The sequence below is a fragment of the Camellia sinensis genome, chromosome 8 (genome assembly GCF_055761805.1).
Source record: "Camellia sinensis isolate YWXY chromosome 8, ASM5576180v1, whole genome shotgun sequence".
NCBI lineage: Eukaryota > Viridiplantae > Streptophyta > Magnoliopsida > Ericales > Theaceae > Camellia > Camellia sinensis.
In genome coordinates this window covers 57391744-57418091 of record NC_138968.1, presented here as the reverse complement: position 1 = coordinate 57418091, position 26348 = coordinate 57391744, and the positions used below count along the sequence as shown (strand labels likewise).

The following is a 26348-nucleotide window of genomic DNA, read 5'->3' as shown; positions in this document are numbered from 1 at the left end:
ATCCATTTGCATTAAGTATTGTTGCATTTTTATTTCATTGAAAATGTAACTTGTCTTGAGAAAATGGGTGAATTTGGGAAGAAGTTGTTGTTACATCAAATAGGTTGGCCTGTGTGTCCATGGTGAAAATCCTAAAAACCGTACATATACATGAGTGTCAATCCTGCGGATGACATATCTATAAAATGGCAATAGTAACACTTGTATAGCCTACGTCTACATGTGTGCCAATTTATGATTTTTCGCGGACGAAATTTCCATGAAATGTGATACTTGTCTAGAGATTCCCAAAGTTATGATTCACTACTCCATTTTCTAATGTAAAGGAAATGCTCTTGAATTGTGGCATGAATTGCATGGTTTCGGAATGGGATATAAAATGTTTTGTCATGAGCCTTGAATATGTATTTCACCCTTATATCTTTTTTAAGATTCATACACTATGTTGAATTATTTCTACTGGGTTTTAACTCACCTTATGTGAGAAAACTATTTTCAGGTGCTGATGGTATACCTCCGCCATGGAAATAACTTAGGAGGACTTGGAAGCAACAAGGACTTAATTTTGTTTATTTTGTTGTACTTATTTGTACAAGTCTAGGGCATTAACTGTATTAATTTGAATCCATTTTGTTATAACCAAGCATTGTCTTGGAAAACTGTAAGCCCATAGAGCGGTTCTTATTTGCTTGATGTCCATTCTATTATGTAACATATGCTATAGATTCAGGAGCGGGCTTGTGAATGTATATCCGTATATGTTACTCTTTTGTAAACTTAATTGGAGGCTAATGGAAAATAATTACTCATATATATGTTGTTATTCAATGAATATGATGGATGGTTTATTGTCTTTTATTTCGGGGCATTACAGACTTTACAATTTTTTATGAAAAAACGTATAAAAAAATAAAGACTGAAGTTGACTTTTTGTATTAACTTTTTTTAATTTTTTGATTAAAATCTCATTTTTCTGAACAAGGCCTAAGAGACTTGAACTCAATGATTTCTTGTTGCTCAAATTACTCAAGGGTAAACCCTTGGTAGAAGTGGGCATAGACTTGGTTCGAGGCTAATTTTGTCATGTCAAATATTATTTTAGGATAATTCTATTTACACACAACTAATCCTCTCAGTATATATCATTATTTAGTACACATATATAATAATTTTTAGGGTTTGAAAATATATTAGTTCACACCTAACTTTCCATTACTAGCCCTAATGTAACATATCACCTTTCTGTTTGAATACACACTACAACCTCATCCAAATATCTCCATCTTCAAAACACTAGAGACCTCTATCTTCAGAATACCATAGATCTCCATCATTTTGAAGATCTTCATCCCTGACGGAGGGTTTTGTTCAGCCGATGCATTCTCGTTGTTTCAGATCTCCATCGTTGCCATCGTCACGCCGTTATTTCGCCGGTGTACTATCAGTATTGAAGATTTGTCATTCTCACCCTTGATTCACACCTTTGATTCTCACCTTGATATGTTTTTCCTATCTTCTTTTGATTTGGTTGTCGATTCAACTTCCATAACAATTTTGATTTTGAGTTTGGCTCAACTCTGATTGTTTGAATATAATATCATCGTAAAAAATAAATAAATAAATAAATTAAATTAAATTAAACAAATTGAATATGTTCAAAATATTTATGTTGAACAAAATAAATACATTCATACTTTATATGTTGAACAACTTCAACTCGTTCAGATTTATTATGTTGTACATATATTAAATTTTATATGTTTTTTTTCTTTCTTTTTTTTGTAAATGTTGCATACATTTATTTTTGGATAAAAAAAAATCCAAAAACAAATTAAATTATTGAATTGAATTGAATTAAAATTGAGAAATGAAATTTTTAAGGAATTAAAATATTCAAATTTTTATGTCTAAACATTAATAATTTGGTCAACCTTAATAATTTGAATAAAAATAATGGAACATTGTGTGAAAGTTCAACTCTCGTTATCTCTGAACACGTGACGTACAAAGTCATATTCTCAACGATTATGTGAACGAGATAAACAAAAGTTCAAAAAGCTAAGTATTAAATTGACTATTTTATTGTTGCGTTGTTTGAAATCAATAATCTCAATGTCATCCTTAGTGTGCAAATTTTCAAAATCAATTGATTTCAATATTTTTAAATCCTATATCTTCAAAACCAATTCGTTTTGGATGTTTATATGTCCATAGGTGATGATAGTGTGTAAAGAGTGTTCTGTGTTTTTATATATGAATAATTAAATGGGTATAATACACCTCGTATTGTCCTTAATGGTCTTTTCATTTGAGAATATTATTGGAACATAAATTTAATCAGTTAATAATATATACTGAGAAAACTAGAATTTTCCATTATTTTATCATGTCAAGCTTGATCACTTAACTTTATATATGAGCTAATAAATTTTTTATTTTAATTTTTTGGGTCAAGGCTATTTAATGATTTTGGCTTAATTAACAAATGGACGCTTGGACCAAAAAATCCAATTTTAAATTTTCTTGTCCACAGATCTGGCGCTGCTCTATACTGTCCATAAGGACAAACTATCACAAAATGATCAAAATACCCATAACTATTTATTTGAATCACGACGTCGACGTCTATTTGTTTCAATCCCATCTCGAACCGGTTGTGTCTCTCTCCTTCTCTCTCCCTATCTCCTTTTACGAAACCCTAGTGTTGTCTATCTCATTCTCTACTTCTCTTCCGGCGTCCTCTTTGGCCTCTACCCCAACGGCTCCGTCGTCTACATGACCAACACCAACACCCCTCATCATCGCGCCGCTGCTGTTGTGTTGTGGCCACTAGATCTGACCCGTCAGATTCACCGCCCTCCATTGCCGTGGAGTCATCGACGAGGCAAGAGCGAGATTTGACGGTGGAGTCGGAGGAGAACTCGGTTCCGACAATGACAAAGGACTCAGTGGCACTCCTGATTCAGGTAGTAGAGAGGACGAGAGAACAATGGGTAGTACTGAGAGAACAATCATTGACAGACTCTGGAATCTCGCCATTGCCAAAAGCTTTTTTGCTTTCCTCGATCTACAAACAAATGGATTAGTGATATGATTCAAATAAAACAACGCTATCAAAACTCAGATCCAAAGCTTCAATGCAGATGAAGAAGAAGAAACTGAAGCGTTAGCAGAGAAAGCAACATTCAGATATATTCTTTTTTTTTTCTTTTTCTTTTTTTTCTTTTTTTCTTTATCTGTTAGATCTATTGAATATGTATTAGATCTGGTGTATAGGTGTGTTGATGATGATAATGATGATGACGATGAATAGATAGATGTTGTTGTTGATGAGATGATGACGATGAATAGATAGGATTTGATAATGATGTTGTTGTTGATGAACAGATGGGCTTTGTTGTTGAAAGTAATTTTGAATAGATTAGTGAGAGAGAGAGAGAGAGAGAGAGAGAGAGAGAGAGAGAGAGACATAGATAGAGAGAACAAATATTTGAACAGATAGAAATTTTTTAACATGATTTGATAGGCTTGATATTTCAAAATATAGAAAATTACAAAAAATAAAAAATAAAAAAATTTGAACAGATAAAATTTTAACATATAAGGATAAAGAGAAACCCACAGAATTTGGACAGAGAGAGAAATCCACAGAATTTAAACGGATAGGGAAAAAATTTGAGAGTAAACTACTAATATGTTCTAATAGTTTGGCTTAATTCTCATCAATTCCTATTGAAAATAAGTCTTAGTGAAATCGTCGTTAAAAATAATTTTTTGTGACGATTTTTTGTATATATTGCTAAAAATTAACAATCAATGACTTTTTTTATCATGATTTTTATAAATTGTAGCTAAAACTTACAATTACTGACTTTTTGTGACAATTTTCAAGCAGTTGCTGAAAATTAACAATTATTGACTTTTTAATAGTTTTTGATGAAAAATGACATTAATTACCATAGGACTTATTGGACAATAAGACTACCTATTAGGACTTACAAGCAAGTCTCCTAAATTTGAACAAATAAGGACAAAAATTTAACAGATAAATATAAATTTGAACAGATAATCAAAAAAATTGAATAAAAAGAAAATAATTTGAACAGATAGTCAAAAAAAAAAGTCAACAGATAAAAAGGGATAAAATTGAAGACAAAATGTCATTTAAAACAAATAAAAAGACTTTTCACTAAAATATTTTATAAAAGGTAAACCTTTCATCAACAAAAATATATCCACTAGACCTAATATCTTATACCCTTCTTAACTTGGATTTATTACTAATTTTTTCTTAACAAATCTAATTTATTGCGTTACTAAAAAATATAAAAATATTAATATGTTATAAATGGTTAGGTTAGATTGAATGAAAATTCTTTATTTCAAGGCTAATTAAAAAAAAATATATATATATATATATATATTGCTAATAACACTCTAACTTCACCTTTAGACCGTCCATTTATTTGAACCTTTCCTAATAAAATAGCAAATAGCTCTCCACTTCAAAATATCATATCATGGGCTGTGTTTGGCAGATTATTCTGTTGTTGCTTTTGTCCATATATATATATATATATATATATATACACATATTTGTAATTTTATCGATATAATTTTTTAAGTCCTTTCCAGGTCAAAATGAATCGCGTATTACAGTAACCAAGAAATAGCAAAAAAGCCGAGCAATAAATTATTTCTTTGATAAATTGCAAAGAAATTGGTTGTTATCTTTTCTTTTACCAAATTTCTTACTAGGAACGAATTTTCCAAATTATTAAAAAAAAAAACGAGAGACAAATGTTATCAATTTCCCCATATTTTATCTCCCTCTACTAATTTCTTCCACCAAACAGTTAAACAATGGCTTTGTCTCGACCTCGATACACATACAATGTGTCCGTGAGCTTTAGAGCCGAAGACTGTAACTTCGTCAGTCATCTCTACATTGCATTGGCTTACAAGAGGATTCATACCTTCAAAGACGATGAAAAGCTCAAGAGAGGAAAATCGATTTCGCCGGAGCTCCGGAGAGCAATTCGATAATCGAGGTTTGCAATTGTAGTTTTAACGAAGAATTAAGCTTCTTTGAGATGGTGTTTGGATGAACTTGTGGAGGCACTTGAATGTAGCAAGACAACGGTTTGTTCGATTTTCTATCGTGTGGATCCATCGAAAGTGCGAAGGCAAAGAGGGAGTTTTGGAGAGGGATTTGATGAATTGGTTTCCAAGCAAGGAGTTATGGGGATGGGGAATGTTCAAAGGTGGAGGATGCTTTGGAGCAAGTCTCTAATTTATCAGGATGGCCTTATCCCAGTGATACCATCATTAGGTAACTTGCACTTCTTTTTTTTTTTTCAATAAAATTATCTTCTTCCCCCATTGAATATACTTTCTATTAAGAAATATTTCAATTGCAATGAGTAAAATTAATCACATTTGACCAAACTATTGACATTTTTCCTTCTTACAGCTCTTTGGAGTTTTGATGAATAAATTTACAACTATTCTCCTAAATTTGCAAGTCTGAATCAATGTTCATCCAAGAAGTTGTCGGGATACTTTTTAGAAAATTAAATCATACATATTCAAGCATTGGAGAAGATCAAGTTGGGATGGATTCTCGTATGAAGGAAGTGATTAAATTCCTAGGTTTAGGGATGGATGATGATCGTGTTGTAGGGATGGGTGGAATAGGTAAGACAACTATTTCCGGAGCTGTTTTTGATTGTATCTCTTGCCTAGGTTGCAGTTTTATTGAGAATGTTAGAGAAGTTCAGAAAAAATGTGGATTAAAAACTTTGCAAGAACAACTAATTTATGAAATCTTAATGGAAAATGATTTGAAAGTAGGAAGTGATGGTCGTACAATACATATGATAAAGAACATGATATGTCGTAAAAAAGTTCTTATCGTGCTTGATGATGTGGATGAATCAACTAAACTCGAAAAATTGGTAGGAGAGCACGATTGGTTCGGTTTTGGAAGTAGAATCATTATAACCACTCAAAATCAACATTTGTTGACTAGATATGGCATAACACATATTTATAAGGTTGAGGAATTAAGAGAAGATGAAGCTACAGAACTCTTTGAATTGAAAGCCTTCTAAAAACACTAACAAATAAGAGGCTATGGAGTGCTTGTATGTCGTGCAGTAAAGTACACTAAAGGAGTTCCTTTAGCTCTCAAAGTTTTATGTTCTTTCCTTTGTGGTCAAAACAAAGATGAATGGGAAAGTTCATTAAAAAGACTAAAAGAAAGCCCTATAAAGGAAGTTCAAGAAGTACTTAGAATAAGTAACGATGCATTGGAATGGCAAAAGTAGGAGTATTCTTGAAAAACACAAATTTACAACACAACCAAAATATATGTAAGGTAATATGAACAAAAACACAAAATGAGCTACCATCTGCCCTCCAAATTACCAAACATGTCCATATGAAATCTCGAATCTGCAAAAAAATGAAACACAAAAAAAAAATGCAAGTTAGACAATTATTATCTTATCCATAAAATATACAATTTAACATGCATTTTTCGAATTAGTTTTCAAACCGGGAGTCTCGTGCTAGTTCCGTAAGTTTTCACAACTCACATTGGTCCCTCTCAAGGTGTTTGAGGTGTTCCCCAAGCCGTCTCGTGGCTGTTGCACGATTTTGGCTTCTAATGACCTATTTTCAAGCTTAAGTGTGAAAAAGTACATTTTTGACTTAGTTTTCAAACCGGGAGTCCCGTGCTAGTTCCGTAAGTTTCCACAACTCACATTGGCCCCTCCCGAGGTGTTTCACGTGTTTCCCAGGCCGTCTCGTGGTTGTTGCACGATTTTAACCTCCGATGGCTTACTTTTCAAGCTTAAGTGTGAAAAATTGCATTTTTCGACTTAGTTTTCAAACCGGGAGTTCCATGTTAGTTCTGAATTTTCCAACAATCACATTGGTCCCTCCCGAGGTGTTTGAGGTGTTCCCCAGGCCGTCTCGTGGCTGTTGCATGATTTTGGCCTCCGGTGGCTTATTTTGAAGCTCAAGTGTGAAAAAATACAATTTTGGACTTAGTTTTCAAACCGGGAGTCCTGTGCTAGTCCCATGCTAGTTCCGTAAGTTTCCACAACTCACATTGGTCCCTTCCGAGGTGTTTGACGTGTTCCCCGAGCTGTCTCATGGTTGTTGCACGATTTTAACCTCTGATGGCTTACTTTTCAAGCTTAAGTGTGAAAAATTACATTTTTCGACTTAGTTTTCAAACTGGGAGTTCCGTGCTAGTTTCGAAAGTTTCCACAACTCCCATTGGTCCCCCCCGAGGTGTTTGAGGTGTTACCCAGGCCGTCTCATGGCTGTTACACGATTTTGGCCTCCGATGGCCTATTTTTCAAGCTTAATTGTCGCTGGAAGTGTATTTTTGGACTTAGTTTTCGAATCGGGAGTCCCGTGCTAGTTCTGTAAGTTTCCACAACTCACATTTGTCCATCCCAAGGTGTTTGAGGTGTTCCCCAGGCTGTCTCGCGGCTGTTGCATGATTTTGGCCTCCGAAGGCCTATTTTTCAAGCTTAAGTGTAAAAAAGTACATTTTTGGAATTAATTTTCAATCCGGGAGTCCCGTGCTAGTTCCATAAGTTTCTACAACTCACATTGGTCCGTCCCGAGGTGTTTGAGGTGTTTCCTGGGCCGTCTCGTGGCTGTTGCACAATTTTGGCCCTCGAAGGCCTATTTTCAAACTTAAGTGTGAAAAAGTACATTTTGGGACTTAGTTTTCAAACCGGGAGTCCCGTGCCAGTTCCGTAAGTTTTCACCACTCACATTGGTCCCTCTCGAGGTGTTTGAGGTGTTCCCCGGGCCGTCTCCTGGCTGTTGCACGATTTTGGCCTCTAATGGCCTATTTTCAAGCTTAAGTGTGAAAAAGTGTATTTTTTGACTTAGTTTTCAAACCAGGAGTCCTGTGCTAGTTCCGTAAGTTTTCACAACTCACATTGGTCCCTCCCGAGGTGTTTGACGTGTTCCCCGAGCCGTCTCATGGTTGTTGCACGATTTTAACCTCCAATAGCTTACTTTTCAAGCTTAAGTGTGAAAAATTACATTTTTCAACTTAGTTTTCAAACCGGGAGTTCCGTGCTAGTTCCGAAAGTTTTCACAATTCACATTGGTCCCTCCCGAGGTGTTTGAGGTGTTTCCCGGGCCGTCTCGTGGCTGTTGCACGATTTTAGCCCCCGAAGGCCTATTTTCAAGCCTAAGTGTGAAAAAATGCATTTTTGGACTTAGTTTTCAAATCGGGAGTCCCGTGCCAGTTCCGTAAGTTTTCACAACTCACATTAGTCCCTCCCGAGGTGTTTGAGGTGTTCCCCGGGCCGTCTCGTGGCTGTTGCACGATTTTGGCCTCCAATGGCCTATTTTCAAACTTAAGTGTGAAAAAGTGCATTTTCTGACTTAGTTTTCAAACCGGGAGTCCCGTGCTAGTTCCGTAAGTTTTCACAACTCACATTAGTCCATCCTAAGGTGTTTGAGGTGGTCCCCGGGCCGTCTCATGGCTGTTGCACGATTTAGGCCTCCGATGGCCTATTTTTGAAGTTTAAGTGTGAAAAAGTGCATTTTTTTACTTAGTTTTCAAACCGGGAATCCTGTGCTAGTTTCATAAGTTTCCACAACTCAAATTCGTCCCTCTCAAGGTGTTTGAAGTTTTACCCGGGTCGTCTCGTGGCTGTTACACGATTTTGACCTCCGATGGCCTATTTTTCAAGCTTAATTGTCGCTGAAAGTGCATTTTTGGAGTTAGTTTTCAAACCGGGAGTCTCATGCTAGTTCCGTAAGTTTTCACAACTCACATTGGTCCATCTTGAGATTTTTGAGGTGTTTCTCGGGCCGTCTCGTGACTGTTGCACGATTTTGGCCTCCGACGGCCTATTTTTGAAGTTTAAGTGTGAAAAAGTATATTTTTGGACTTAGTTTTCAAACCGGGAGTCACATGCTAGTTCTGTAAGTTTTCACAACTCACATTGGTCCCTCCCGAGGTGTTTGAAGTGTTACCCCGGCCGTCTTGTAGCTGTTACACGATTTTGGCCTCCGATGGCCTATTTTTCAAGCTTAATTGTCGCTGAAAGTGCATTTTTGGACTTAGTTTTTGAACCGGGAGTCCCGTATTAGTTCCGTAAATTTCCTCAACTCACATTTTTCCATCCCGAGGTGTTTCCTAGGCCATCTCACGGTTGTTGCACGATTTTGGCCTCCGATGGCCTATTTTTCAAGCTTAAGTGTGAAAAAGTACATTTTTGGAATTAGTTTTCAATCCGGGAGTCCCGTGCTAGTTCCGTAAGTTTCCACAACTCACATTGGTCCGTCCTGAGGCGTTTGAGGTGTTTTTCAGGCCGTCTCGTAGCTATTGCACAATTTTGGCCCCCGAAGGCCAATTTTAAGGCTTAAGTGTGAAAAATTGCATTTTTGGACTTAGTTTTCAAACCAAGAGTCTCGTGCCAGTTTTGTAAGTTTCCACAACTCACATTGGTCCCTCTCGAGGTGTTTGAGGTGTTTCCTGGGCCGTCTCGTGGCTATTGCACGATTTTGGCCTCCGATTGCCTATTTTTCAAGCTTGAGTGTGAAAAAGTGCATTTTTGGACTTAGTTTTCAAACCGGGAGTCCCGTGCTAGTTCTGTAAGTTTTCATAACTCACATTGGTCCCTCCCGAGGTGTTTGAGGCGTTTCTTGGGCCGTCTTGTGGCTGTTAAATGAATTTGGCCTCCCTGTTTTCAAGCTTAAGTGTGAAATAGTGTATTTTTTTACTTAGTTTTCAAATCGGGAGTCCCGTGCTAGTTCCGTAAGTTTTCAGAACTCACATTGGTCCCTCCCGAGGTGTTTGACGTGTTCCCTAGGCCATCTCGTGGTTTTTTAACGATTTTAACTTCCGATGGCTTACTTTTCAAGCTTAAGTGTGAAAAATTACATTTTTCAACTTAGTTTTCAAACCGGGAGTTCCGTGCTGGTTCTGAAAGTTTCCACAACACACATTGGTCCCTCTCGAGGTGTTTGAGGTGTTCCCCAGGCCGTCTCGTGGCTGTTGCACGGTTTTGGCCTCCGGTGGCCTATTTTGAAGCTTAAGTGTGAAAAAGTGCAATTTTGGACTTAGTTTTCAAATCGGGAGTCCCGTGTCCCTCCTGAGGTGTTTGAGGTGTTGCCCAGGCCTTCTCGTGATTGTTACACGATTTATCCCTCCGATGGCCTATTTTCAAGCTTAAGTGTGAAAAAGTACATTTTTAGATTTAGTTTTCAATCCGAGAGTCCCGTGCCGGTTCCGTAAGTTTTCACAACTCACATTGGTCCCTCCCGAGGTGTTTGAGGTGTTTCTCGGGCTGTCTCGTGGCTGTTACATGATTTTGGCCTTGGTAGCTTATTTTCAAGCTTAAGTGTGAAAAAATGTATTTTTAGACTTAGTTTTCAATCGGGGAGTCCCGTGCTAGTTCCATAAGTTTCAAAACTCACATTGGTCCCTCACGAGGTGTCTGAGGTGTTCCTCGTTCTGTCTCGTAGCTGTTACACGATTTTGGCCTCCGATGGCCTATTTTCAAGCTTAAATGTGAAAAAGTGCATTTTTAGACTTAATTTTTAAACCGGGAGTCTCGTGCTAGTTCCGTAAGTTTCTACAACTTACATTTTTCCCTTCTGAGGTGTTTGAGGTGTTCCCTAGGCCGTCTTATGGATGTTGCACGATTTTGGCCCCCGATTGCCTATTTTGAAGTTTAAGTGTGAAAATGTGTCTTTTTCGACTTAGTTTTCAAATCGGAAGTCCTGTGCTAGTTCCGTAAGTTTTCACAACTTACGTTGGTCCCTCCCGAGGTTTTTGAGGTGTTGCCCAGGCCGTCTTGTGGCTGTTGCACGATTTTGGCCCCCGATGGCCTATTTTCAAGCTTAAGTGTGAAAAGTATTCTTCGTTATTATGAACTATGAATCACATGTTAGCCTTGTGCCCTAAAAGCCAATCTAAAAACCATTTTTAATTTCTACCTGGTAATATTGTTGAATTCGAAATAGTATATTTCAAAATGATTATAAAATATCTAAAAAATAATAACAATTAATAATATAATGGTGCAGAAGATGCATTTCATATAATTGAACCTTGTAATGATTTTGGTTTCCAAGGATGTTGAAAGAGGAGTTGAGCTCGCATCGGATTATCCTCAAATATGGAACGATTAACTTAATCTTCTACACAACTGGAACCATACATAGCCCATGAGAGAATGAAATTTGATATCATCAAAACACAATAATGGACCTAAAGAGGAAATTAGTATGAAAATTGAAGAATAGTATTCCACAACCATTTTCTTAAAGAAAAAAATGACATGTGTATATGTATGACTTACCAACCTAGAAAATAATGAAATGTGTGCAGTAGGCCCTATATGTATACATGGTGCTTGTGTGGATCCACAATGAGAGATGAAGAAAACCAGTACAATTCTCTGCAATGTCACCAGCACCACCAACCTATTAAAAGGATAACCATGCTACAATTGAACAAACACCTCAATAAAAATTTATTTCTGCAGCCAAATAGAGCAAATAAATCAATAGACCGGACTCAATTTATGTCAAGAAATTAATTAATTTTGAAAAATAAGACAGAAATTGCAGGTTCTAGAGGATCAAGAGATTCATCATAAAAACATAGAACAATTGAGTGAACATTACCAAGAGCATTAAATCAAGGAAAGGTAATTATGAGACCAATTAAATAATTCAATGGAGAAAAAAATTGAGTGAACATTACCCTGAGCATTAAATGCATGGACTCAACTATTTACGAAGAACAATTGCCAAATGACTTTGGATCTCATCATGTTCACTTGAGACCTTGAAATCCAAGACCGTGGAGCCAAACACCTGGCAAAAGATCAAAAAGAACCAAATGAGCTGCAGAGACACGGTAATGTTAGAAAAATGTATAAACCAATACATTTAAACTGGTCTAGAGCATTAGTACCAACAATATGTGCCAATCCCATTTGGTATTTAATCCTTTCTATTCATGACCTACATACAAAGAATTCAGATAATCTCTAGAGGACTATATGGCAACAAAGAAAGAAAACAGAGAATGTTGGTGAGGGGACCGCAACAATGCAGACAATATTATGCATAATTGAATCAATGTATATCAATAAAATTTGACACATTAGATGCTATAACCCCTCACAAGATAGAGCAAAATGGATTGTTGTCATAGGAAACAGCATAGCTGACAGCTACAAGCTAGCATGCATTACAATGGTCAGGTATACATTTAGCGGGTTCAAACTTAGGGGGGTTGGGCCTTTTCTCTTTAGCCTTTGGTGGACCAACACCAATCAGATCTGCTACCTTTCTGGTCTTCCTCACTTGGGTTGCAACTAAAACACGATCAACATTCCCAATAACGGTTAGTATCCCCTTCTCACTATCCACCGATATCTTATCAATGCATGTTCATTCAAAATATATATAGCATCATTTTACACATGTCATAGTTCAAAACATAGTAAATTTCGACAAACTTGTCAACCCATTCTTCATACCTTGAAGTTTAGTGATGACTTCAATATATTGCTTTTGCACTTATGGCAGTGAATGTTGACTTTCACCTCTATTTTTTGCATAGAAATGCAAAGAACAAGAGCCATGAATTTGAAAGAACTAGAATGAATAATAGCGAAATTTCACTAAAAACTAGGCCTTACCTTCACCTCCATGGCAGCGAAAATGATCAAATTGAACTATATGTTCCCTCAACCTAGGATTAATGTTGGAAACCTATTTGTAGAAGTAGGACTATAAAAAATAATAATAATAATAATTAAATAAAAAATGTCAACTTAGTAAAGAAAAACCTTGACTTTGTTTTTAAGATTTTGAATGGTCGAAAGCAGAATATAAGGTGGTTGCACATTTAGTTTTTTATTTTTTCATTTTTTTTTTTTTGATGCAGGGAAACATGAAGTCTATGATGACATGGAGCAAGTAATAATGTGATGTAAATGCCAAAACTGATTGGGATGTTTGTGGAAATTTAATAGCTTAGAAAATTCTTGACAGTGATTGTTTCCTTAGAAAATTGTTTGACGGTGATTATTTTCTTGAAGAAGGGTTCAAATCCTCCTCCCGAACAGCTCATGGTATTTTACCGATGTAGACAAAGAAGTGAATTCCACAGGCCAATTCTTCCTAGGATATGTACTCAAATAACAAAATTAAGGTCACTAATGTCAATGGAGAGAGAGAGAGAGAGAGATAGATTTTGACAATTCCATTATATATTTTATACCTTTTTACAACAAAAAAAGGGAGATAGGATTGAATCTGATTTGAAAGATTGGCATCTGGTAACAAACCACCACAAATCAGTACTTCAAAAAAGTCCATCACTAAATTATAATCTCTCTGTGATATTTGCATCAACAGATACTATCTTTTGGATTAGTTAAATAATGTTATTATAGTTTCAAATGGATGGATTTGAATGAAATAACTCCGCAATTATAGCTATTTGAAATCATCAAGATATATATAAAGCTAAACATTTTCCCAAACATTTGCAAAAATTTGTCGCCTAAATGAGTTTTTATCATAGACCAAAATATACAAACAATTCAGACTAAATTGAAGACAAGCTTTGGTATGCTCATTATAAACAAATTGCAGACAATAATACCATGCTTAATTGAAGCAATGTATATACTAGTACACAAAAATTATTAAAATTTGAACACATTAGATGCCATATTCTAGAGACCACACACAAACACGTGTATGGGCAAAAATCTCATGACCGAATGCCTCAAAGAAACCTCATAAAGAATGGACAACAAGAATGCTAACTCATTTGCCTCTTTGTCATTAAGATTTCTAAAGAAATTCAAATTCCAACAGAGACATATAGGATGAAACCATAGAAGCAAATAGACACATGATGAGACAGAGACAAGCAATGCAAACCAGAGAACAATGAACAAAATAATCCTTGCCCCTTCCAACATCCTCCCAGAAATGCACATGCTCCCCATTACCCACATTGACACCAACAATCTGATAAAATTAGACAAGAAATATGCAATTATCCACTGAGACCATTTGTTGTTGTTCTGGTGAATAGATACTCGATTTAAGAAACAACATATTAGAAAGAAACATGTAGCAGCTTGATACACCCACCAAATCCTAAATACCATATTTTATACTTTTTATTGATATTATTGCCCGTACAGATGTGATACATCAAGTTTCTATTATAGAATATAGATTTATACACACATATATATAGATTTCTACCAAAGAAAGGGCATACAAATTGACAAACCAAAACAATGAGAACACATATATATGTACATATATATATATATATAGAAAAGAAGATACCTGGTGCGAAATGGACGGAGATTAGGGCTTCCGATGGTGTCACATCAGTGTAGCAAAACGAACAGAGAAGAGGGCTTCCGGTGGTGCGATTCGAATAGAGAGAGAGGGCTTCCGGTGGTGCGATTCGAACGGAGAGAGAGGGCTTCCGGTGGTGTGATTCGAACGGAGAGAGGGGGTTTCCGGTAGTGCTCGTGTGCATGTGAGAGGGCAAGGAAGAAATCAGTGAGAGGGTTTCACGAGTTCAGACTAGAGAGAGAGACGAGACTGGGTGAGAGTAAGAGAAATAGTGCGAGAGAGGAGTGATTTGGGTAGACTGATTTGGGAAGACAAAACGACGTCGTTTTGTCTCCTTAAATTATAGGTGACGAATTTCTATTTGTCTCTGAATTTTTTTTACAATGGTGACGAAATTTTTTGTCTCTAATATGGCGCCCAAATTTTCTACCAAAATTTCCAAGGGCAAGAATCTGTTTTGCGACGAAAAATAAAATTTAGAGACGAAAAAAAATTTCGTCACCTATTATTTTTTTATTTTAAACATTTGGTGATGAAATTTTGTTTTTGTCTCCAAAAATAGTACAATTGGAGACGAAATCTTATTTTCATCACTAAAACATATATATTTGGAGACGAAATATTTTTTCGTCATGTGTTTTCGTCACCATAGACCTTTTTTGTTGTAGTGATGCATGATTTGATACAAGAACTAGGGTGCTATATTATTTTCCATCAATCACCTAAACAGCCTGGAAAGCGCACTAGGTTATGGTGTGATGAAGATATAAAACATGTAGACAAGTGCCCTAGGCCCCTCTTTGGAGAGGGGCTTCATAGTCCCATGGGGCTATTAATCCCATGGCAAATTTTCAAAGCAAACATGATATTGTGAGTCCCTCCTCACTGTTAGTCCAATCCCACCTTTCATCTATGAAAACAAACAGAGCCTTGTAGACAAGTGCTCCGCTGGCTCATAGCTAGAGACAACAAAGTGCTACTTCGGTTATTTTATAATGAAAAAAAATCTTGCACCAATCACAAATAGTTGTCTCTCTTTTTTTCTTTTCTTTTTTTCTTTTTTGAATTGTTTTGGAGAAATAAGAAATTAGTAGTACTTTTTTTAAAAAAAAATTATAGATTCATAATAAATTTACAAATTTTAATAATTAAAGTCATAAAATTTTTCATGATGAATATGTAATTATTATGAAAAAATGCCACTAATTTGCAATTTTCTCAATATTTTTTTTTATACTCATGTAATATTATGTGATATTTTTAATAAATGTGAAATTAAAACATATTAATTTAGTCATCTTTTCTTTTTTAATTACCTAATAAAGTTGAGTTAGTATGCCTCACTCATAGAAACTTTTGACCACGTGATTGATTTGCCACATTACATATCACATGGTATTTCAAAACTACAGAATAATTATGCATTGTTACCTCCTAGACACTATATGAATATGTAGATCTCACTATTTAGACCAATCACAATAAACATTTGATATAACTTATTTGCTTAAAAATAAATAAATAAATAACTAAAGGTGTGTGGTTACAATTTTAGATTAGGACTTATTTGATTTTTTCAACTCATTTGACTAGATTAATAATGTTATTTTTTTTTTAGTTACAATTTGAAACTTTTTCAGTTTATTTAAAACCAATAAATACATACCCGACAAAAAACTCATCTTTTGGCCGTAATGATAACTTTTAAACATATTTTGAATATTTGCACAACAAAAAAAAGCATGTGACCAACTTATTCAATAAAACATATTCATTTTTTTTTTCACAAATTATCAAAAGTTATACCAAACATATTTGTAACTTATTTATTTTTTAAAGTTAATAATAAAAAAAAGTTACGATAAAAAAATTATACCAAACATATCATCAAAAAGTTACATTATTTTGATGTTAGAATTTTTAATATTTTAAATTACAATAATATCTCCACGTAGAGATTTCCTTCCTTCATGGAGACTTTATCCTTCTGACGTAGAAGTTTAATTTTTTTCCCTACATGAAGACTTTTATCCTCCTTTTGTGAAGTTTTTTTTTTTTTTTTTATCCCTTATGAGATCTATTTTGTACTCCGATATACTTTATTTAATGACTTATTAGTGGATTTATAATGTATCAAGTATTATGATTTGCAATAAAAAAAAGAGAAAGTTTATATATTTTGAATACTCATGATATATACCCCCCCCCCCCGGCCCAAAAAAAAAATGATGAGAAAGGGAAGATAATGTCCACTTTTTTGGAGACAAAGACGATAAAATGAAAATGTTACGATTATCGGATTGAACTAAATTTTTTCATAGATAATATACGCTGAAGGCCCTACAAAATGAACAGTTTGTATTATCGAAATGAGACCTGTGGTGGGAGCCCAAGACCTCTCAAGTTCTTTCATATTATGATGTGAATATGAAAAAAGCCAAACACAAATTTAAAATAAGAGATTTAGGAGAGTGAATGATAGATATAGATAAATGTGATTTTTTTTTTATACAAATTATAATTTAAGATTTTGGATGTTTACTCTAACTAAAATTCTTGGAGCCGCTAGCCACTAATTGTGTTGTGATCAATCTCTATTGTACAGAGAAATTCAGGTGGAAGGAATTGTTTTAGCATTGTTTTACCTGGGAGAGAGATTCCAAAGTGGTTCAGCCATCAAAGTAAGGGGTGTTGGATGTCTTTTCAGTTACCTCCACATGGGTTTAACAACAGTTTCTTGGGATATGCTTTCACCGTTGTTGGAATTAGTAATAAATACAAGCCTTTGCTTATTACTATGAGGTTTAAGAGCCTTGGTACTCAGAGGGTAACCACAAAATGCTCTAAACGTCAAATCACAAGTCTTCTAACTGTGGATTTTGGAAATTTGCCAGTTAGGTATATCTCATGCAGTGAATTTCTAAGAAACATGGAAGATGATATGGAGCAATTAAATGAGGGTGGAATTGAATTTTAAGCTTGTCTATTTGGAGTCTGTCAGAATTGTTTATCAGGAGAATATCAACTGGCTTTGAAAGCAGCTAAAAGATATTGCTTTGGCGAAGACGCATGGAAAGGGAAGAATTTTGTTGAGGTTAAAAAGATCGGTGTCCATTTAGTATACAAGGAAGCTAAACAACAAGCAATGACTATATACAACTCTAAAGATAACAACAACATAGGTGTGTTCCATGGAGACTTGAACAGATCAGTAGGAGTACAAGTTGCTAGTAGTGTTACTATATCAAAGAGAAGACACAACGGCCTAAATGACAATGACTACGATGCAGTAGCAAAATCCAGCGAAAATCCTGGAATCGATGTTCAAGAGGACCTCCTCAACCTCAACAGCAAAAGGCTTAGGTAAGTATCTCTTATAACTCAGTTACATGTTAACTCCAAATAAAAATGTCATCAACTCACACTTCCACTGCAAATTAGAAAATAAAGTTAGAATAGACATAACCCATTTCAAATGAGTCAAAATTGGTCTAAATTCAAATGTACTATCTAATTCATTTACACGAAAGTAGTAAATTATACTTGTGGTTTTCTAAAATATGTGCACTCTGTATCACCTTTTTTCTTCAGTTTTAGTTTTGCCTCTTTGGTCCATAAGCATATATGACGAAGATGCAGCATGGTCTTATAGTCTTTAGTGGTGAAATTAATCGTAGACAACCCATTTTGACCACCCGCAAGACTTAGACGCTTGGTTCAATGCACTCAATGATGAAAGTTGAATTATGCATTCACAGCGACTCAGAATCAATCAGGCTTCCTAAACAACCTCACATCTTCAACATTTACCTTGTTTGAACCCATGAGTTTCATTTTTGGACCTTTTCTTACCCTGAGTTGAGTTTGAACCAAAAAAATAGGGGAGGCCATCAAGGCCCGATCGTGTATCAGTGATGGCTGGCCGTGGCTATGAATGGTCGGCTGGCCTTCGATGGCGATAAACACTGTTCTGGGCGAGAGACCGTGCAACTGTCCGTTTTTTAAGGTATTTATCACCTTTTGAGCTTGAATTCTATAAAACCGAAGCTCTGGGATTGTTTTGAGGGTTGAAAAAAATTCTAGAAGTGAGATATACACCTTGAGAACTCTTGACTCCTCCTTCTTCCATTGCAAGTTATCTTTGAGCTAACCCAGCTTGCTTATACCACCTATATACACCATGTACAACCTTGTCTTACCACCCTAGAGCCTTGGTTGATCTTGAAGAAGTGTAATTCAAGCTTGAGAGTGCATTGAAACTAAGTTTGGAACATGAACAAGTTTACTTCTTGGAAGGTATAAGCTTGTTTTCTCTTCTCTTGCCTTTATTTCTATCATTTACTTCATGCTTCTCATTGTTTTAGATTGTTTTGAGCTTGTTTGAAGTGTTTGGAGTTGGGTTTGAAGAGTTACCAAAAGGGTAAAGAGAACTTGCTCTTTCTATACCTTTATTCATAACTCAAACCTTCTCCTTTTCACTCATTTTCTTTGATATTTACACTGATTTTTAGAGGTTTGAAAAGGCTAAAAACGATGTTTTGAAGCTTCAAAAGTGGAGGGGTTAGCCACCCCTCCTTATCCTTGCTTACTAGCCTTAATTCTCTTTCTATTGTCTAGCTTTTCAAGCCCTTTTCATGCATGTTTTACCTCTAATTTTCATGTATTAAGGGTTGTTTTGAGGTTGCCTAGATCTTTTCAATTGGTTCATGCCTTGTTTAACACACTAGTGGTCTCATAAGTTGGCATACTTTTACTTGTTATGCTTTCTTTGTTCATTTTCCATATTTGGAGTCTAAGTTTACTAATCAATCAACCATCCATATCTTTCATTCTTGAGAATGGTTTCAACCAATTGAGGTTGTTCAATATATGTAAGGGAGACCTACACTTAATGGCTTAATGTCTTCGGAGATTCATCGTCAATGGTGTAGTCTCCTTCTCATGTCTTAGAAGAACCTCTCGTTTGACATTATTTCTTGTTTAGAGGACTTTAACATCACATTTGGACAAATAGACTAAACAATGGCAATAACTAAAACAATTGGTTTAAAACTTGAATTAACACACTTAAACAAAATGGCTTAATAGCTTGAACTTGGCCGGACGTTATGCCAAGTTCTTTGTGTCAAGGGTCATCAAGCATCAATTCATGGTGTTTTTGATGTCTTTGAAGCGTCTCAACTTCGTTTTTTGAGTTCATTCCATGACAAAAAGGGAAGGATGGTCATTTGCATTGCATTCATTGATTTTTGTCTAAAATGATATCTGAGATCATCATGCAATCATATTGCTCATTGATGGTTTTTAAATCAATCCCAACCTTCTCTTGAGGCTTTCCCATGACAGAGAAGGAAAGAAGGACAAACAGAGCTTGAAAATGCTCTATCTGCACTGTTTTCACCTAAGAGCACAGAAACAGAGTTTTGCACCAAATCAATGCACGGCCGGCCCTCTGTAGGCCCGACCGGCCATCAGTAATGCATGGCTGGCCCTTGGTGTGTGGCCAGCAGTCCAATTTTACAGAAACGGAGGCAGTGGCTGTAGGTGAAACAAAGGCGACTTGGGCCGACAGAGTAGCTTTCAGGTGATGCGCATGCAACCTTCATCTATCTTCCATGGCGTCCTTATCAAATGCGTTTACTTATTTAATTATTTCATTAGCATAATAAGTTGTGTTGTAATATTTAATTAGTCTAATTAGTTGTAGCTAATTATTTGGTGTTGTAATATTTAATTAGCTTAGCCTAGTTAAATTCTTAATTAGCTTAGATAGTTAGTTAATTATTCATTTCAAGTGTTGTAATAATTAGTTAATTAGTTTATCTATTTATTCAAATTTTGTAATAATTAGCTTAACTTAGCTTAGTTAGTTAATTAGCTTAATTCATTTGGACTCTCCTTCATGAGAGCATGTTGTAATAATGTGTATGTCTTCCAACCCTACGTCTTTCTCCCTTTTACTTAACTGCTTTTGATGGTTAGTTTAGGGACACGTTTCAATTAGCATACCTTATGCTTTATGCTTGCATACATTCATCTTGTCTTGCATGCACCAACGCTTGGCACATCATTCAAACTGCATTGACATTTCAATACTTCTCTGAATACGTGTTTAACCGCATGCTATTTAATTTAATCATAAGCCATATTAGTAGCCGAGTCTATCTTAATTGTGTATTGCAGGTGTTGCATTAGACATCTTGCATAGTTAGGATCATGCATGTTTCTCTAACTCATATCTTCTTGGCTTAAGTACTAGGTGAGTTTTTAGTGCTTTAGCATACTTGGATATGTGTGAATGTTGCCATGACTAGCATGCTCGCCATGAGGCTAAATGCTTATCTGTTAAATTGTTTGAATGCCTTTGGATGAGCTTGTTGCTTGAATTGAAATTATTCAATAAATGTACATTTTAAGCCTACAATGTCTAGTGGAAAATTCATAGTTTGAAGCCCAATTTGTTGAGTGGCAAATTAGCAAACTTTAAGCCCACGTGAGGTGGCAAATTCAAACCTCTTTTCGCAAAACAAACATGATTTTGAATTGTTCCAGCTTGAGCAAATTAGTCTATACTTGCTTGTTCACATCACAAAGTAAAGCTAGCTTAATAACCGGAACAAGAGCACATAATGTTAATAAAAATCATATCATGATTAGTAGTGGCCGATCTTTGATCGGGCGAGCGGAGGTGTTCAGTTCATGACCTTTTCCTCTCGTACCTAAGTTCCCGAGCCGAGACAACTTTGGTGATGACGGACACGTGACCTTTGGCACGAGTCATGGGTTTCCTAAATTTTCCCAAAATTAAAATATTTAGGTGGCCACTTTGTATCTGGAAACGTAGTCCAATTTTGGAATCTTTGATCCAAAAATCTATTTTCCAAAAGATTTGCCGGATTTGGACTCTTTGTTGTTTATCAGTTTCACATAACACTTGGATTTGGACTACCGTTGTACTGTTTGATCCTCCTTTCACTTCTCGGTGTTAGGTGTGAGAGGTATATTAGGTAGTCTTGCTGAGGTACCCTTTTTGACCAATCGTCCTAGTTGTATATCGAAAGCCATAGAGACTATTCCAAACTAGGACAGGTTGCTCACCCGAATTCAGGATTGTATGAAATCGCATTGCTTGAGTAGTGAACCCTAGTTCCTGATGAAACTAGGATAGGATACCTCTACCCCATCATAGGGGTGTTTTGGCTCTCACTTAACTGTTATGTGCTTTTGGAGTGAAACTCTACAAGAATGTATGTATCAATTGCAAGTTTGAGAATCAGATTTGGGGGCAGAGATTAGCATTGAGTGCAGTTCTACAACTTTTGATTGCAACTGTGTCTTGTTCATATCTGAGCTGAGGTGCTGTGTAATTTCTGATTTTCGCTTTCTTTTTGCTTTATTTCTTTTTGCAAGGTAGTTAATCACAATTGCTTCGGATAGTCTAGTTACCTCCCAAGCACTCTGGACCCATGTGAGAAGACTTTACAGATCCGGGGATCTTGTTAGGGGACAGCCAGTGTTTGCTTCACTCCCACCGATTACAAGACGGAGGAGGGTTATGCATAATTCACTAGTCCAACAGTCACCTTTTACTTCACTCGCGCCCAGTCAGGCTCAGTCTTCTACTTCCACTCCAGTAAGAGATTATTCACCAGTTCTAATGGCTCAATATCCCCCGGTTAGCATGGAAAACCTGCTCTGACATCTCCAGTAAACCATTGAAACCATGCAATTAGATGCTGCCCGCCAAGCTGAAGTTATAGCTCATCAAGCAAAAGTGATAAATGGGCTTCAACAACAATAACCACCGCAAGCAACGACTTCTACTTCCTATGCACCTCCAGCGGGTATTCCAACACCCAGAGTCGCTGTCAATGTCCAAGAGAATCTAGGCATTCTAATAGATCTGATCCCACCGCAAACCTCCAAGGCACTAGTGTACCAAACTGAGGCGCCATTTGAATTCAAGGTTGACCCTACTACACTGAAGGTCAACAAGGATGGATAGGGCGTGAATTCAATCCCTGACATCGAGAATGGATACACAGACTCTGCAGTAACTCTACCGAACAGATTCAAGATGCCACATATAAACCGATTCGACGGCTCCGGGGATCCCATGGTCCATCTGCAGTTATTCTTTGATATCCTCTGACTAACGGGTCTTACTAGACTTCAAAAGCTATCACTTTTTGGCCAGACCCTGTCGGGTATAGCGGCCATCTCGTATGCAAAGCTGGAAGACTCTGTGAAACGGAGCTGGGAGGAAATGGTTGAGGCCTTCATCACGCAGTACTCCTATAATACCCAGATCAAGGTCACAACCCGTGATCTTGAAGGGACCCGTCAGGAGCCAAAAGGGGGCTTCTCAGACTTTGTGACCCGATGGAGGGCTAAGGCCTCGACGATGACTATCAAGCCATCCAAGAAGGATCAAATCAGAATGGTGGTCCGCAATCTGCAAGGGACACTATTGCAAAAGATGATAGTCTTACCATTGTTTACATTCACTGAGCTCCATGAGATAGGGGTTCAGATCGAAGATGTGACGAAATAGGGGCTGATAGCCGATGAGAAGGAACAGCCTAAGAGGCCCTTTACACGTAGTTCTAATGCAACCACAAGTGGTAGCACCTCTGCACGACCTTCAGATGTGAGCATGGTCACCACCACACCCAAGACTGCCAACCCTTTTGCCAGTACATCCAACACAACTCCACAAACCTCAAACAACCAAGCCCGATCCCAGAGGGTCTTTACCCTGCTTTACATGCCCTTATCCAAGGCCATGGGTGTGTTAATCAAAAAGGGTCATCTTAAGCCACTAGAGCCTCGCCCTCTACCCGATCCTCTCTCCTCGAAACACAACCCAGCCAAGTACTATGCTTTTCACTAACAGCATGGTCATGACACTGATCAATGTTATAGGTTGCGTCATGAGATTCAAGATCTCATCGACAATAAGGTGATAGCACCTCCCCAAAAACCTAACATCACTTCAAATCCTCTCCCACCACATAACCAAGTCCCTCCACCTGGGTATATAAACCTCATCCACACACTAGCCGACCCCAATATATATATCACCCCTTCCCACCTACCCAAGCTGGCGTAGCTTATCCCCAAGAGCACAGACTTGTGCATGATGAACACGTCTACACTCCAACTTGAACCAGTGGTGGTGATAGTGGTAGATGAAGGGAGGTTGGCCTTAGTGGAAAGTGTCAGTCTATTGCCTGAGGGCTCTGAGGACTTATCTGAAGAGGTGTACAACCTGTACTGCTATATTGAGCCAATCAATCAAGCTAAGCCGGAAGTGGTGTTACTGGCTGGGATGGAGGTCAGTGTAGTTCAAGGGGATGGACCAAGTCAAGGATTAGATGATCTGGCCGACCTAGAGGTGGACATAGACAATTTGCAGTTCTTTGATAAGCAAGCTCAAGGGGACGTGCATATTGATTGGTTTGATCTAAATAGGTCGAAAGACAATTCTGGGTGGTTAAGTGATGAACCCGATAGAGATGAGGGAACAATTAAAGCTGGAAGAATAGAAAGCGGGAACTGCTGCAATGGCCGAAATGGCCGATAGGAAGGGTAAACTGCCCGAAAACACCGATGTAGAACAATTGGCTTAGGAACTGGGCATGCTTAGTACTATACATACAGAGCAAGAAGCCACACTGAAGCATTTTGAGCAAGAAATGAGTGAAAATAACCAGAAAGCTAGAAAAGCCCAACACCCTACGGGGAAGATTTGTGACCAGAAGATAATCCGAACAGAGCCGGACAAATGTTTGTCGACTGCCGAAGGAATCTGGTAGGATGATGACGACCTACACCTGGCTCATACTGATAAGGATTGAGAGGAAGACCTTCCTAACAACACTTGGTATGTAGAAGAGGTCGACCATATGACAAGAAGTGGCCGATATTTCAAACCACCGCATCTAGACCAACCTGAGGCATCCGGGAAGGATAAAGAAGTCAAGAAACAAAAAGAAAAACAGTTGGACGAAGAGGCTGTGTTGAAAGAGTTGAAGAAGATTCAAGCTGATATATCTATCTGGGGTCTGCTTATGGCTTCACGAGTGCACAACTGTCAGTGATGGATAAAAGCTAAGTTGTCCATCGATACTACCCCAGAACAACTAGTAGGATTAGTCTTCCTAGGAGGCGCTGCGCCAACTCTAACCTTCTCGGACAAGGAATTGCCACCTGAAGGCTCTGCACACAACAAGCCTCTATACATATCTGTGGAGTGCCGAGAAAAGTGGGTGCCAATGGTATTGGTCGATACTGGGTCAGCAATCAACGTCTGCCCATCGCGTACAGCATATACCATCGGTTTGAAATCGGCGGATTTCGTACCTACAGCCCAGGTGATTTGGGCATATGACAACACAAGCAGAGAGATGATGGGTATAGTACAGATCAGAGTTCAAGTGGGCCCAGCGTAATAGGATATTGAGTTCCTTATTCTGGATGTCTCGGCCACTTTCAATCTACTGCTAGGGAGACCTTGGCTGCACCATGTGAAAGTTGTCTCTTCTACCCTCCACCAAAACCTAAAATACCCCCATAGAAAAGGGGTGGCTATTGTATTCGGGAATTCATCTATACATCCTCAAATAGAGGTAACTACACATGTGCTGGAAATTATTCATGGCGAGGAGGATGTTTTCCTCTCTAGATTTACCCTAGCTGAAGCCTGGGCAATGCAAACCATCTTGGTAGCTGATGAGTGCTTGTATGTTAGTGCCCAATCAATCTATTTCATGAACAAGCTCCAACATATGCCAAGAATGGAATTAGGAAAAAACGGCCAGAAGGGCGTTACTACATTGGCCGATGTGCCACATAACCCGCATGTCTTTGGTCTTGGATATACACCTATCAAAGAGGATTGGGTTAGGAAAGGAAAAGAGATGGTCCGCAAAGCCAGAGCTAAGCAGACCGGGAAAAGCAATGAACTTGTGCATAGACCAATCCGGGGGACCCTAAATGATCATTTTGTTCAGGAAGGCGAAGACTTCCCATTTTGCGATTTTCCCGAACCCTAGTTCAACATTGAAAGGTAGCAGGTTCCTGGCTTTGAAATCTTCTTTGACTTGCAGCTACAAGACAGTGATACAGAGAAATAGACTGAACCAACTACTGAAGTTGTAAAAAGCACAGAAAGTGATTCCAACAGCAGCGAGCTTGAAGTAGGAGCAATACTAGCATGTCTTCTTTCGGATCCTCCGCTCGACTCAGAGAGCTTGGGGGATAACCTAGCCATTTCCATGATCGAGGACTAACCGAGGTGTGAACCCATCTAGCAGCATCTTGGATGCATCTGATGCACCATCCCTCGTTTGGCAACTGGAGGAGGGCTACCTATCTAGCAGTTCTGAGTCGAGTGATGAACTAGAATCTAATTCCACAAAGTCTGTGGAGTCGGAATTAGATTTCGGTTCTTCTGAGTCTCAGTTCAGTATTCCTACGGTTGATAACCCGGATACCGAGGTTTTGTCTAGGTCATCCTTTTCTTTTTCCTTTGAGTCGGTTGTAACCAAAGAACTGGATGAGCTCGACTTTGTGAATGAGAATGTCACCGTAGATTTTGAGTATTTCTCTATGCTACTTGTTTATTGCATTGATCATGATTTTCAAAATTTTGATGAAAACGATGAGGAAGTAATTCCTTTAGTTTTGAAAATTTTGATTAATTAAGAGGAGGAGAGGTTTGCAAAACCCCTTGCTGATGAAATCATTACTATTAATGTGGGTACTAAAAAGATCCGCGTTTGGTCCAGATTGGGTCCACGTTGTCTTCGGAGGAGCGCGAGCGTTTAGTCGCTTTGCTAAAAGATTTTAAAGATGTTTTCGCGTGGTCCTATGAAGACATGCTTGGAATCGATCCTGAGATTGTACAGCATCGGATCCCTCTCGACCCCGAGGCCCGACCCATCAAACAG

At 37.5% G+C, this 26348-nt stretch overlaps 1 long non-coding RNA gene across 6 annotated transcripts; it reads right to left on the bottom strand.

Annotated features, from left to right (window-relative positions):
- Window positions 1-6340: 6340 nt before the first annotated feature.
- On the bottom strand, window positions 6341-14677 carry LOC114276936 (uncharacterized). Of its 6 annotated transcripts, none has more exons than XR_014337721.1 (5): window positions 14380-14677; window positions 13289-14049; window positions 11759-11871; window positions 11101-11450; window positions 6341-6456 (listed from the first exon to the last, which is right to left on the bottom strand). It is a non-coding gene; the product is annotated as an uncharacterized LOC114276936 (long non-coding RNA). The 6 variants fall into 6 exon arrangements; XR_014337725.1 differs by having other exon boundaries at window positions 13931-14049; window positions 14380-14675; XR_014337722.1 differs by lacking the exon at window positions 14380-14677 and having other exon boundaries at window positions 11101-11198; window positions 11356-11450; window positions 13289-14356.
- Window positions 14678-26348: the final 11671 nt, after the last annotated feature.